The sequence below is a fragment of the Bubalus kerabau genome, chromosome 19 (genome assembly GCF_029407905.1).
Source record: "Bubalus kerabau isolate K-KA32 ecotype Philippines breed swamp buffalo chromosome 19, PCC_UOA_SB_1v2, whole genome shotgun sequence".
In the NCBI taxonomy this organism is placed as follows: domain Eukaryota; kingdom Metazoa; phylum Chordata; class Mammalia; order Artiodactyla; family Bovidae; genus Bubalus; species Bubalus kerabau.
In genome coordinates this window covers 46,244,554-46,258,539 of record NC_073642.1, presented here as the reverse complement: position 1 = coordinate 46,258,539, position 13,986 = coordinate 46,244,554, and the positions used below count along the sequence as shown (strand labels likewise).

General features: G+C 36.1%; 1 pseudogene; it reads left to right on the top strand.

Moving 5' to 3' along the window:
- Positions 1-10,343: 10,343 nt before the first annotated feature.
- On the top strand, positions 10,344-10,862 carry LOC129633930 (ankyrin repeat domain-containing protein 26-like; annotated as a pseudogene).
- Positions 10,863-13,986: the final 3,124 nt, after the last annotated feature.

Here is a 13,986-nt window from a genome sequence, read left to right as displayed (position 1 = left end):
TGAGGCCCACTTGACTTCACATTCCAGGATGTCTGGCTCTAGGTCAGTGATCACACCATCGTGATTATCTGGGTCGTGAAGATCTTTTTTGTACAGTTCTTCTGTGTATTCTTGCCACCTCGTCTTAATATCGTCTGCTTCTGTTAGGTCCATACCATTTCTGTCCTTTATCGAGCCCATCTTTGCATGAAATGTTCCTTTGGTATCTCTGATTTTCTTGAAGAGATCCCTAGTCTTTCCCATTCTGTTGTTTTCCTCTATTTCTTTGCATTGATCGCTGAAGAAGGCTTTCTTATCTCTTCTTGCTATTCTTTGGAACTCTGCATTCAGATGTTTATATCTTTCCTTTTCTCCTTTGCTTTTTGCTTCTCTTCTTTTCACAGCTATTTGTAAGGCCTCCCCAGACAGCCATTTTGCAATATGATATGCTTATATGTGGAATCTAAAAAAAAAATTATATCGATGAATTTATATACAAAACAGAAGTAGACCCACAGAAAATAAACTTACGGTTACCAAAGGGGAAAGGGGAGGGGAGGAATAAATTAGGAAGTTAGGATTAACATGTACACACTACTGTATATAAAATAGATAACCAACAAGAAGCTAGAGTACTGGGAACTATACTTAATATTTTGTAACAACCTATAAGGGAAAATAATCTGGAAAAAAATTACATATATATATATATATATATATATATATATATATATATATATATATACACACATACAACAATCACTTTGCTGTATACCAGAAACTAATACAACATTGTAAGTCAACTATATTTAAATGAAATTTTTAAAATTAAATTAAAAATAACAATTTTAAAAGTAGTTGACAGAAGATGATATGGCCTTAATTATTCAAATATTGAATGGATTTAAATGATTGATTGCTGAACTATATTAGTATAGTATCTCTATAAGTGCTTTTCTCCCCATGTTAAGCAGTGAAATAGATAGTTGACACCTTCTTAAAAACTGGGAAGTAGAAAGAAAATTTGACTTTCACTTGGCCATGAAAGACTGCCTTGTTGAAACTGAGATTCACTTCAGAAACTGTAAGCAATTGGAAAAGAGTGAGCTTGAACTAGAAAAAAATGATTTTCAATGGCATCAGATGCCACAATGGAAGGCATTTTAATTTGTTGTGTAGGAAACATGACAGTTCTTTGCTCTCAGCCGTTCTCATGTTCCCAATCACCAGCCCCAGCTCTGTCTTCTAAGATACTTCTCTCATCAAATTCTTTTAGCTACTTCTTCAGCTCAGTCTATAACCCTCCTATCTATAAACACTAAAACCTTTGTGAAGGCTGCACAAAGACTTCATCTTCCTAATTTTATAGAGATCCTTCTATCTGAAAACCTACTGCCTTACTTCCAGACTCAAAAAGATATTATTTTATGGAGTTGGTTTATTGCTCATAAAACAAGTAGATTTCAATTCTAACACTGTCATTTAATGAAGAGGTGATCTTGGAAAATTTACTCCATCTCTCTGAGTCTCAACAATCTCTAAATTAGGTATAACAATGCCTACATCATCTAATGAGAACTAAATTGAATGTGATGAACTAATATTCTCAACAGCACTGACTCTTACTCGTACTCACTATTGATTTTTTTTCTCTATCGCTATTTATATACTTGTGTTGCTTGTAAACTCAAGGGTAGAGACTATATAACCAGTTTAGGATTACACAGAATAATGTGTGTGTGTGTGTCTCAGTAAAAATTCTGAAATAATAACGATGGCTGTCTACATGGCTGGGGGAAAAAAGCCTTCTCAATTTTTATCTATAATTTAAATAAATCCCATTCATATGCTTGAAAAGAATGTGCATATATTTTGCAGCTGTATATACCAAGTACAAAAGAGTCAGACACAACCTGGTGACTAAACAACAACAGACTAAGTATTATATATATGGTATATATATATATAATATATATATTATATATTCCTCCTTCCACATATATATGGTCAAAGTGTTAGTTGCACATCATGTCCCACTCTTTGCAACCCCAGGAACTGTATGTAGCCTGCCAGGCTCCTCTGTCCATGGAATTCTCCAGGCAAGAATACTAAAGTGGGTAGCCATTCCCTTCTCCAGGGGAACTTCCTGACCCAGGGATTGAACCCAGGTCTCCTGCATTGCAGGTAGATTCTTTTACCGTTTGAACCAAGGTAAATTATGATATTTCTCTTTGCAGTCTCTCATTTATACTCCGAACAGTTTGAGACTTTGTCATAGGTGCATATAAATTAAAACATTATCTGTTCAGATAACCAAATGTCTCAGAAGTATACAGTATCTCTCTTTATCTGTAGTGATGCTTTCTGAGCTAAAGTCTGCTTTGTCTGATGTTTTCTTCTAGACACATCAACTATTATTTGATGGGCATTTACAACGTATGTATTTGACTTCAACCTTTTTTATCATTATGTTTTAAGGGTGTCTCCACTTAACAGTAGCTGGATTATTTTAACCAGTCAGATAATCTTTAACTTTTAATTGGAGCATTTAGTCCTTTTCAGTTCAGTTGCTCAGGCTTGTCCGACTCTTTGCAACCCCATGGACTGCAGCACGCCAGGCCTCCCTGTCCATCACCAACTCCCGGAGTTCACTCAGACTCATGTCCATCAAGTCGGTGATGCCATCCAGCCATCTCATCCTCTGTCATCCCCTTCTCTTCCTGCCCTCAATCCTCCCAGCATCAGAGTCTTTTCCAATGAGTCAACTCTTAGCATGAGGTGGCGAAAGTGTTGGAGTTTCAGCTTTAGCATCAGTCCTTCCAAAGAAATCCCAGGGCTGATCTCCTTTAGAATGGACTGGTTGGATCTCCTTGCAGTCCAAGGGACTCTCACGAGTCTTCTCCAACACCACAGTTCAAAAGCATCAATTCTTCGGCACTCAGCCTTCTTCACAGTCCAACTCTCACATCCATACATGACCACTGGAAAAACCATAGCCTTGACTAGACGGACCTTTGTTGGCAAAGTAATGTCTCTGCTTTTTAATATGCTTTAGTCCTTTTACATTTGTGTAATTGCTACTATACTGAAAATGAAATCTACCCTCTTCAAAAGTGTTTTTCATTTGTCTGATCTGTTACATTTTCTTTTTTTTGCATTTTATATTGATTTCTCATTTTTATGTATCAAATTCCCACTCTCTACTAATTTAAAATTATACTCTTTGCTTATATTTTTTATTAATTCTTAAATTATATCACAAATTTTTAATTTATCAAAGGTTATTTTTAAAATATTAAGAAAGTTAGAAAACTTTAATGCATTTACTCTTTCTGACATATGTTACTATTGTTTTGTATTTTAAAAAATCTACAAGACATCATTATTATTGTTTTTCACAGATAATATTCCTTAGATCTACCTGCAAGTTTTCCACTGTCTTGACTTTCAATTCTTTCTTGTATCTCAGACTTCCAGGGTGGGATCATTTTTCTCCTGCCTAAAGAACATGCTTTAAAGTTTCCTTCACTATAGACTTGCTAGGAGCAAAATATGTTAGCTCCAGTGTGTCTTTATCCACCTATAGAATTCTAAGCTATTTTCTTTTAGCACATTGAAAATAACATTTCACTGTCTTCTCTTTCCTGTTTTTCACTTGTGAAAAGTCAGCTATCAGTATATTGTTGCTCTTTTGAAAGTAATTTATCTGTTTCTCTGGCTGCTTTTAATATTTATTCTTTGTCTTTGGTTTTCAGACATTTTATTTCAATGGGCTTAGATATGGTTTTCTTTTCATTAATCATACTTTCATAAGACTTCTTAAAATCAGTGACATGAAGTCTTTTGTCAGCTTAGAAATTCCTCAGCAGTTAACTCTTCAAAGAATTGTTTTATCTCATTCTCTTTCTTCTCCTTCTAGAAATGTGGCTGAACCCATGTTAGACATTCTCACTATATCTTCTGTTTCTTTTATCCCCTCTTCTTTTCGCCTCTGAAGGCTGCATTCTGGATCATTTCCCTTGATGTATCTTCAGATTCATTAAGTCTTAAAGGTGTGTCTAACCTACACTTAAAATCTTGTTGGACTTAAAATTTTTATTTGTAAGTTTACTCATAAAAAATATTTTTATTTATAAAATATATCTATATATTTTTGTTTAAAATAAAGTCACAATATTAAACTCACAGTAAAATTGTACTTGGTTCTTTTTTCTTTTTTTTTATTTTATTTTATTTTTAAACTTTACAAAATTGTATTAGTTTTGCCAAATATCAAAATGAATCCGCTACAGGTATACATGTGTTCTTTTTTCAAATTCAGATTTGCTATTTACTTTCTATAGTTTCCTGTTCTCTGTAGAAAGCATCAAGCTGATATTTTACATCTTTTTTTTTCCTTTACATTTTTAAACATCACCATAATTGTGCTATAGTCCATGCCTCATAATTCTAGTATTTAAAGTCTTCATGGGTCTGTTTTTGTTGTTTGCTGTCTCTGATGACTCTTGTTCATTTAATCTGGCTTCCTCGTGCACCTGATTATCATTGAAAAGACAATACATTCTCATATTCTGCCAGATACGAGAATGTGCTGAACATCATATTTGACAAATTATTTATAGAAATTATTTAGGCCTATGATAAAAGTACCTTCCTCAAGAGCAGACCTGTATTTCTTTCTGCCAAGCATCTGGAGACACTGCCAAACAATTATTTTAACCCAGGTTCAAGGCTTTGAGACTCATTGACCTAGGCAATTTGAATACAAGCAGTAAATACTCAAGGGCTTTGGAATCTCAGTATCTTGTGGAGAAGGGTCTTCCATTAGACCTCCTGTCATGTACAAGTCCTGGAGTTTGCTTTTTGTCTCCTTTGCACTTGCAAGTCCATCAAGACAAATACTGTCGTCGTTTAGTCACTCAGCTGTGTCTCTTGCAATTCCATGGACTGCAGCCCGCCAGGCTCCTCTGTCCATGGGATTTCCCAGGCAAGAATTCTGGAGTGAGTTGCCATTTCCTTTTCCAGGGGATCTTCCTGACCCAGGGACCAAACCCACATCTTTTGCTCAGTAGGTGGATTCTTTACCACTGAGCCACCAGAGAAGCCCAGACAAATACTCTGATTTTTGCCAATCAGCAAATTCCCTCAGGGCAGAACATATTTGGATTCCCGTTTCTCCTTCACCTTTAGTCTGGTAATTCCAAACTACCTTTTCATATCCTTTTATGCTTGAAGAATAAATTTTAAATCTGGATCTTTTAATTATTTTTATTGGGAGGATTCATCTAGTTTACCAGAACCATTCAATCGACTTACATTTTAAACTTTTTTGGTGACTATTAAGAAAATGTCCTTCAGAAAGGTTGTACATATTTAGGCTTCTATCAGTAGGCTTAGAAATGCCTTTTCTTTACCTTTTCCCCTTAACTATATATTTTGCCACTTCTGAGAAAAAAACATTTCCAAGTTGAATAAGGAAAAAGTCCTGCTGTTACTAAGTATCTATACTTATTTAATTACCAATGAAATTTAATGCTTTGTGGTCTGTTTATTTGAATTGTATTTTACTATTTATAATTTAACCTATTCAAAAATTTCTGTTTTTTATTTTTCTTAGGTCCTTTGGCTACTATAAAGCTGCTACCCACCAGCAAACCTACATCAGTTGTTAAAATATTAAACTACTTCCATAACCAATCAGCAAATAGCCATCACCTTCCAAATGGCCTTACCTTGGCTCACGCAGACATTTCAGCCTCTCCCAAACACCACTCACTTGCTCATTTTCCATCAGTTAAAGAGTTAATGTCCAACATACCAACAGGCCTTTAGAGCCTTACCCTTGCTCAGAGCCCTGGCCATTGTCAGTTCTGACTGGTTAGTAGCTATTATGTAGATATTGTTAAACCTTTTAATGTAACATATGTGCATATATATTGAAAGTATTTTTTTTATGTGACTGACAAGGGCTTAATTTCCAAAACATACCAAATAGCTCATATAACTCAGAAACAACAACAAAAAATATCCGGTTGAAAAATGGGCAGATCTAACCAGACATTTCTCCAAAGAAGATGTAATGGATAGCCAACAAGCACATGAAAAGATGCTCAACATTACTAATTTTTAGAGAAATGCAAATCAAAACTACAATGAGTGCCACCTCACATTGGTCAGAATGGCCACCGTTAAAAAGTCAACAAATAACAAATGCTGGAGAGGGTGCAGTGGAAGGGATCCTTCCTACACTGTTCGTGGGAACATAAGTTGGTGCAGCCACTATGGAAAACAGTATGGCGGTTTCACAAAAAACTAAAAATAGAGTTGCCATATGATCTAGCAATCCTACTCTTGGGCTTATATTTGGACAAAACTATAATTCAAAAAGAAACGTGCACACCTATGTTAATAGTGGGACTATTCACATTAGCCAAGACATGGAAACCTACATATCCATTGATAGATGAATATATAAAGAAGATGTGGTACATATATACAATGGATTGCTACTCATTAAAAAAAAGAATGAAATAATGCCATTTGCAGCAACATGGGTGGACTCAGAGATTATCATACTAAATGAAGTAAGTCAGAAAGAGAAAGATAAAAAAAAGAGAAAGACAAATACCATATGATATCACTTATATGTGGAATCCAAAATATGACACAGATGAACTTTTCTATGAAACAGACTCACAGACATAGAAAACAGATTTGTGGTTGTCAATAGTGGGTGGAAGGGATGGAGTGGAAGTCTGGGATTAGTAAACGCAAATTTTTATATATATAGTGGATAAACAAGGTCCTATTTTATAGCACAGGGAACTCTATTCAATATCCCGTGATAAACTATAATGGAAAAAATATGAAAAACATATATACACACACACACACACACACATATATATAACTGAGTCACTTTGCTATACAGCAGAAATAAACACAACATTGCAAGTCAATTATACTCGAATAAAATATATTTTAAAAAATGTAAAAGGAAAAAGTCCATTTTACAATAAGACTTTAAAAACACATCATGCTGTATTCCTTTTCCCTTCCATATCCTATTTCCTTAATTTTTATTTACAATTAGTTTCAGTTTCTCTCAAAATTATTACCATCACAACAGCTATTTGTTCTTTTTCTTGCACTTTGCTTTATTCACAAAACAATTTGTTTTGGAAATCATTCCACATTATGACTCATAGATCCGTCTATTTCATTTGTTTTATTTAATTGAAGTATAGTGGATTTACAACGTTGCATTAGTTTCAGGTGTACAACAAAGCGATATGTGTATGTATGTATACAAATGTATGTATGTATCAACAAGTTGGTGAAGCCACTATGGATTCTTCTCCCTTGTGGGTTATTACAAAGTACTGAGTATAGTTCCCTGTGTTATACAGTAGGTCCTTTTTGGTTATCTATTTTATATCACCTATTTCTTTTTAACTACTGTATAATATTCCCTAGTGTGCATATGCCATTGTTTATTTCACTGTTGCTCTGTGTTCACACTTAACAAAGTGTGATGATTAATATCCATGTCCCTGTGTCTCTGAGTCTATTTAAGAGTGTTTCCTCTAGGGTAGATACAGAGTAGTAGAAATGCTACTACTACGTGAACTATGCTGCATTCTCAGAGAGAATGCATATTTTAAAACTTGTATCAGATGTTAAAAAAATATGTCTTCCAAAATATAGTTCTAGTTTACAAACTGTGAAATTGTGATTTATAATAAGAAATGTACATTTGATCTTCATCCTCATTTCTTGCACCTATAGCTATTTGCTGTTAAGTGATCTCTCCGCTTTTAAAACTCTATAAAGGAATTAGCTACAAATCTATAAGATTTTTATCAATTTTATTATGTTTTGAAAACCTATCAAGCTTATGATTGTCTATGTTAATATTTTTAGCAGACATCACAAATTATAAAATTTCTAAGTATTAGTAGAAGCCAGAATAAAGTAATAGTTCATTTTGGATAAGAAGTAAAGTATTTTGAACTTTTTTGCCATGATGTGTGGCATGTGAGATCTTAGTTTTCCAACCAGGGATTGAACCTGAGACCCCTGCATTGGAAGCACAGAGTTTTAACAGCTGGATTGCCAGAGAAGTCCCTGAACTAATTTTTATTTATGATCTGTTATCTCCTATAGAAAGAGTAAATGAATTTTTGTGCACTAAATCATTTTCATATTTGTTTACCATATTGATCTATAAAGATACTAGCTCTTTTATGGTCTTCTGCCAAATATATCAGTTAGCTATTATGATCCATTTTTTATGATTACTTTGTTTTAAATCTGATAACCTCACCATTGCATTGTTATCCAAGCAACATCTTCCTAGCATTTCAATTATCTTAATCTCATGCAGACCCACATCAAAAGCTTTTACAAATATTTAGATATATTGTTTGCCCATGGAGTTTTCTTCATCCACAAACTTGTTGAGTAATTTTATAAGATCAAATAAATCAGATTTGCCTGGCATAATCTGTCTTCATAAACAAATGCTGTCCGCTGACCATCACATTGTTATCTAAATGATTTCAGATCAATTTGGTTTGCTCTAACTTGGGCAATTGCATTCTGCCAGCCCCAAACTCCCTCTATTTTTCAATTGGAGACATTATTCTTCCTTTCACTTAACAAAGTGTTCTGTAAAGCAAGCAGGCAAGTATCTGAACCAATAAAGCCTAGTTTCCTGAAGATTTGTGTCTGATAGGCTAACTGAAACTATGTATTATATCCATGTCATAGCTTTAGCTGGTGACATTATTACCTAAATCATTGTACTAGATGTCATAAGTAATATTTTGTGTTACATCAATGGGAAAAGTAGGCAACACAAAGAAACTTTTTCATGTGTATGTCTAGGACCATCTTAATGCTAGATTCCCTGCAATATAATCAGATTTAGTTGGAATCAAGTTTTACATCAGAGGTTAATAGTGAGATACACTGGATGTGAGATGATTTCATTAGAAGATTTGTTATATATTGTACTAAGGCAGAATGATCACTGTGCTTTAGCTAAGAAAAATGGTAATTCTAGTCAGTCCTCCATATCCACACATTCCACATCTATGGATTCAACCAAATGTGGACCAAAAATATTTGGGAAAATATCCCAGAAAGTTCCAAAATGCAAAACTTGCATTTGTCATGCTCTGACAACTACTTATATAGAATTTATATTGTGTTGGGTATAATAACTAATCTAGAGATGATTTAAATTGTATGGGAGGAGGTGCATAGGTTATATGTGGATACTATACCATCTTATGGGCTTCCTTGGTGGCTCAGATGGTAAAGAATCCACCTGCAATGCAGGAGACCTCGGTTCAATTCCTGGGTTGGGAAGATGCCCTAGAGAAGGAAATGGCAACCCACACCAGTGTTCCTGCTGGAGAATCCCATGCACAGAGGAGACTGGCGGGCTATAGTCCATGGGGTCTAAAAGGGTTGGACACGACTGAGTGACTAAGCACGCAAGCACCCATGCCATTTTACGTAAGGGACTTGAGCATCTGCAGATTTGGATATCCACAGGGTCTGGAAGCCAACTGCCTTCAGATATCAAGAGATGACTGTATTTCAAAGTAAATGAACAAACTATTCATTACTCATCACTTCACTGAATAAAATCTATAAATTTATTCATTCTATTCCTCTTACTCACATTTATATGATGCCCTGTGAAATCTGTGGTTTATCTCCTTATTTGACAATGACCTAAAACTGAATGCGCACTTGGGGGCAATCAAAAGAGGCACAAGGCTGGCTTGCATACAGGTTTTCAAAGGAGGAGGACCTCCCGGTTCTTTTGGTGTTTCTATACTTTAATTTCAACCACACTCAGCTTGAACTGTACAGTTCTTGGTTTAAAACAAAGAAACCCAGATTCCAAAAGTCAGTCATGAGGTCCAGGGAATAATTCACACACTCGAAGAACATTTGTGTGGTGGAGGAAATCCACAGCCTGCTGGGGCTCGCACTGCCCCAGGAAAGCTGGGACTGGGAGCCCCAAGGGTCTGGGCCCTGCGGTGGCGGCAGCAACGGTGGCAGGAGCCCCAGGGCGATTTACCACAGCAGCCGCGAGACAACTTCCACCAGAACTGGCAGATACCCCAAAAATGCAGTCTATGTTGGAGGCTTCACTGGAGGTCACGTCACGTGATCGTGCTAACTTAGAAGATGAGGTTCAGGACTGAAAGAAGGTACGTCAACTCACAAGTCAGGCACATGCAGCATCTCAAGAAAACTTAGAGCAGTTAAGAGAGAGGAGTAATGCTTTAATAAGAAGTCAGGTGGAACTCAGAATTAAAGACTTGGAATCTGAACTCTCCATGATGAACATTTTTCAAAAAGATTCTAACCAAGCAGAGTTGGAAAAATATAAGCAACTCTACCTAGAAGAACTAGAAGTTAAAAAGTCATCGGCAAATAAACTAGACAAGACTAAGGAGAAGCTGGCAGAGGTCAGTACCAAACTTGGGATGGATAAACAGCAGGACAGATCTTGCCTCAGCACTCTCACCAGGAGGCCAGTCCTGGAGTCCCCTTGTGTTGGAAATTTCAATAATACTTTAGTGCTCAATAGAAATCTTACTCCAAGAGCAAATGTACTGCTTTCTACCTCAATTCCACGCCCTTCAAATAACAGCATGGAGACTTACTTGACCAAGATGCAGTGAGAGTTGCGAAAGAATATAACTAAAGAACTAGAAAAAGCAGTTGCTGAATTTAAATCTGGGTCCTATAGAGTGTCTCTTCTAGGATCTACAGATGAGTCAAATCTATATCAGGACCTACTTTTGAAAACATCACAAGAATATGTGCACATTTTGAAGGAAAAAAATATGATCTGAAAGATAAATAGTAAAAGTTTCCCTACTGGACTGTTTTCATGACATTTTAGTTGTTTCCCATTAAATATAATGAGAAAATCTTTACTAAAGGGAAATGTTTTTGTGTGCATAATGAAAATTTATATGATATTTTTAGCCATGCTTCTCTGCTTCTAACTTCCTTTTAAGCAGATTTAAAAACCAGCACTGTTGAGTTTTACACATGCAAAGTGAAAGTGTAGTCACTCAGTCATGTCTGACTTTTTGCGACCCAATAGACTGTAGCCCTCCAGGCTCCTCTGCCCATGGAATTCTCCAGGCAAGAAAACTGGAATGGGTAGCCATTCCCTTCTCCAGGGGATCTTCCAGCCCCAAGGATCAAACCTCAGTCACCTGCATTGCAGGTAGATTCTTTACCATTTGAGCCACCAGAGACACCCTCTACAAACTCAAACTGAACCCTAATACCAGCTGTTTAAACAGCACCCAAACAACCAAACTTGTCATTAATATTTAGTGGTGCAGACTGATATCTTTTTTGTATTTTCCAGTTTATATCACTATTTATAGACCTAAAGATTTAGATATTGCTGTTATGGCTACTGTCAATGTTCTCTAGATGAATGTGAAAGAGGAGAATGAACAAGTTGGCTTAAAGCTCAACATTCAGAAAACTAAGATCATGGCATCTGGTCCCATCACTTCATGGGAAATAGATGGGGAAACAGTGGAAATAGTGTCAGACTTTATTTTGGAGGGTTCCAAAATCACTGCAGATGGTGATTGCAGCCATGAAATTAAAAGACGCTTACTCCTTGGAAGGAAAGTTATGACCAATCTAGACAGCATATTAAAAAGCAGAGACATTACTTTGCCAACAAAGGTCCGTCTAGTCAAGGCTATGGTTTTTCCAGTGGTCACATATGGATGTGAGAGTTGGACTGTGAAGAAAGCTGAGTGCCGAAGAATTGATGCTTTTAAACTGTGGTGTTGGAGAAGACTCTTGAAGAGTCCCTTGGACTGCAAGGAGATCCAACCAGTCCATCCCAAAGGAGATCAGTCCTGAGTGTTCCTTGCAAGGACTGATGTTGAAGCTAAAGCTCCAATACTTTGGCCACCTCATGCAAAGAGTTGATTCATTGGAAAAGACCCTGATGCAGGGAGGGATTAGAGGCAGGAGGAGAAGGGGATGACAGAGGATGAGATGGCTGGATGGCATCACCGACTCGATGCACATGAGTTTGGGTGAACTCCAGGAGTTGGTGATGGACAGGGAGGCCTGGTGTGCTGTGATTCATGGGCTCGCAAAGAGTCGGACACGACTGAGTGACTGAACTGATCTGAATTATTCATAGTGGCATAAAAACTTACTATATGTAACTTTAAACACTGATTCATAGATCATTCCTCACAGAGAAATTAAAAAAAAAAAAAAAGAATGTTTGTGTAATTTTTTTCCTTTGAGGCCCTTTGGATAAGCATTTGTAGCACCAAACCCACATGGCCCAAGCAGTAATATGGAAAAAGACATTAAAGGCAGCATCAGTAAACAGAAAACTATCATTATTTACTCTCTAAAGGTATCTTCTTTACTAACAGAGTATAGTTCAAGTTTTTCTGTCGACTAATGAGTAAAATGAGTAGCATTTCATTTTACAGTAAATATCTATAAGATGAAATTACCATATTCTCTTCTTTGTTATTATTAAGTTGGTTTTGTTTTGTTTTTTCACTTAAGAACATGATACGTCATGAGATCAACCATACTAACATCTTTCTTGGTTTTTGAAAATTGCTATTGCTAAAATATCAACCATACTTGTTTAGTAAAAGCAAATACTCTGTGTGTGTGAGCATGTACCCATGGGCATGTGTTTGTGATGAAAATGATTATTAAAGAGGTCAGTATTATTATGAGAGAATAGGATAGAATGCCTCTACTGGCTATGTTTCCTTTACTTCCTTTCTATTTCTCCAGGGACCTTCCATGGAGATAATTAGAATATTGGCCTGGCTATTATTGTCTAATACAGTCAGTCATTGATTAAACTTTTTTCTGCCTTCATGCACTGTAACTATAACACTTGTATATAAGGACCGTTCTGCTTTCCAATAAAGTAAATTTTCCCTAAAGCTTGTTTGTTGTTAATATTTTGCTAAGGAGGGGAGGTTTCTGAGAGAAGACAGAAATGCAAAGAAGATTAAATAAAGAAAACTTCAACATTTTCAACTCAGATTCCTCATCTGAACTATAGTACACAGAAAATTTCTTTATTCTCTCAAATCTCTCAAGGGTAGTACAAAATTAGTACTATTCTAGATGCACAGGAAAAAAGTTAATTTATTAGGGCTTAATTCTCCCCTAGATCAGGTGAGAAATATAATTCCAGCTGTATTTAAATATAATTCCTTGGGAGTTTGGAACTAGCCAACCCAAACTATTATATATAGAATGGATAAACAGCAAGGTCCTCCTGAGTAGCTCAGGGAACTATACTCAATATCCAGTGATAAACCATAATGAAAAAGGAAAAAAAGAATAGATATACACGTGGGACTGAATCACTTTACTGTACACCTGAAACATTGTAAATTATACTTTGATTGAAATTTTTAATTAAAACATGCTAGCAGAGTAATGCTCAAAGTTCTCCAAGCCAGGCTTCAACAGTACATGAATCGTGAACTCCCAGATGTTCAAGCTGGATTTAGAAAAGGCAGAGGAACCAGAGATCAAATTGCCAACACCCACTGGATCATCAAAAAAGCAAGAGAGTTCCAGAAAAACACTTACTTCTGCTTTATTGACTATGCCAAAGCCTTTGACTGTGTGGATCACAACAAACTGGAAAATTCTTAAAGAGATGGGAATACCAGACCACCTGATCTGCCTCTTGAGAAATCTGTATGCAGGTCAAGAAGCATCAGTTAGAATTGGACACGGAACAACAGACTGGTTCCAAATCGGGAAAGGAGTACGTCAAGGCTGTATATTGTCACCCTGCTTATTTAACTTATAAACACCCTGCTATTTATTTATATGCAGAGTATATCATGAGAAACACTGGACTGGATGAAGCACAAGCTGGAATCAAGATTGCTGGGAGAAATATCAATAACCTCAGATACGCAGATGACACCACCC